Here is a 994-nt window from a genome sequence, read left to right on the forward strand (position 1 = left end):
CTGCAACTATATGCACCAAAATGTTGGCAGTCGTTTCAGCATAGTGAGTTTGGAGTAACTTTAACTTATTTTGGCATGACTATTATTTTCTGGCAATGATTCCATATTACATATATGATTGAAAATAAAACATAGATCTAAAAGTTCTCTTTATTCTTCTGAATGAACACTGGTGAGGAAGCCACTCATGGAAACTAGAAATGACCAGCAAAGCCACAGTGGCTGAGATTGGCATTTGCTGTGATTACATAATTTGTTTCACTAATTTGACTCATTTCCCCAAAGAGATGCACAGGTGGTGTTCATTTATTTAGTCACAACACTACTTACTTTTTACAACTGTGCTCTTCCCTGGTTTTCTTAACAGGACCATTGCAGTGGTAGAAAGCACCCTTGAACGATGGCTCTGTATGTGTGTGTGCAGAAGGTGGGGGACCTTGGCTCACAGCCAAACGAACCGGGGTCCTCTCTGGGCTGTGAGGGTTGACTGATGACATTTCAGCTCCTCAGCACCACCCTTTTGTCTGTTCTCAGTCTCAGCCCTCATACTTGCCCCACCACAACCTCAGATTCCAGCCACACCGAGTAAGTCATTTCTTAAATCTTGCTGCCATGCCCAGAATGCTTTACCATATTAGGGGGAGTTAGGGACCCCTTACAGGCACCACAATGCCCTCTCCCTAGCCCTTCCTGTTGTACTGTGACTGCTCAGTAATCTGTCTTGCAGAGGAAATGCCTGTCTCATGAGGAAGACCCAGGATGCTCGCTGGCAGGGAATGAATGAATTTGCCTTGCAGCGTTAGCACAGTGCCTGGAACACAGAAGGAACTCAACAGACAGTTATGCGTGGAGGGCTCCTGTCAGCTGATGACTTTCAGCTCCCAGCCCCTTCTTCTCTCACTTGCATCTCTTGTTTTGGTGGGGGAGATCCTAGGATCTAAGAGGCAGCCTTTACCAGAGGCTTGTTCTCTAGCTTCTGGGCTCCACAGAGCTT

General features: G+C 46.3%; 1 protein-coding gene across 5 annotated transcripts in view; it reads right to left on the bottom strand.

Moving 5' to 3' along the window:
* The window catches only part of SAMD12 (sterile alpha motif domain containing 12), a 347,492-nt gene that overhangs the window by 112,574 nt on the left and 233,924 nt on the right, over positions 1-994 (bottom strand). The gene's annotated exons all lie outside the window — the stretch shown is intronic.

This window comes from Myotis brandtii, unplaced genomic scaffold (genome assembly GCF_000412655.1).
Source record: "Myotis brandtii unplaced genomic scaffold, ASM41265v1 scaffold931, whole genome shotgun sequence".
In the NCBI taxonomy this organism is placed as follows: domain Eukaryota; kingdom Metazoa; phylum Chordata; class Mammalia; order Chiroptera; family Vespertilionidae; genus Myotis; species Myotis brandtii.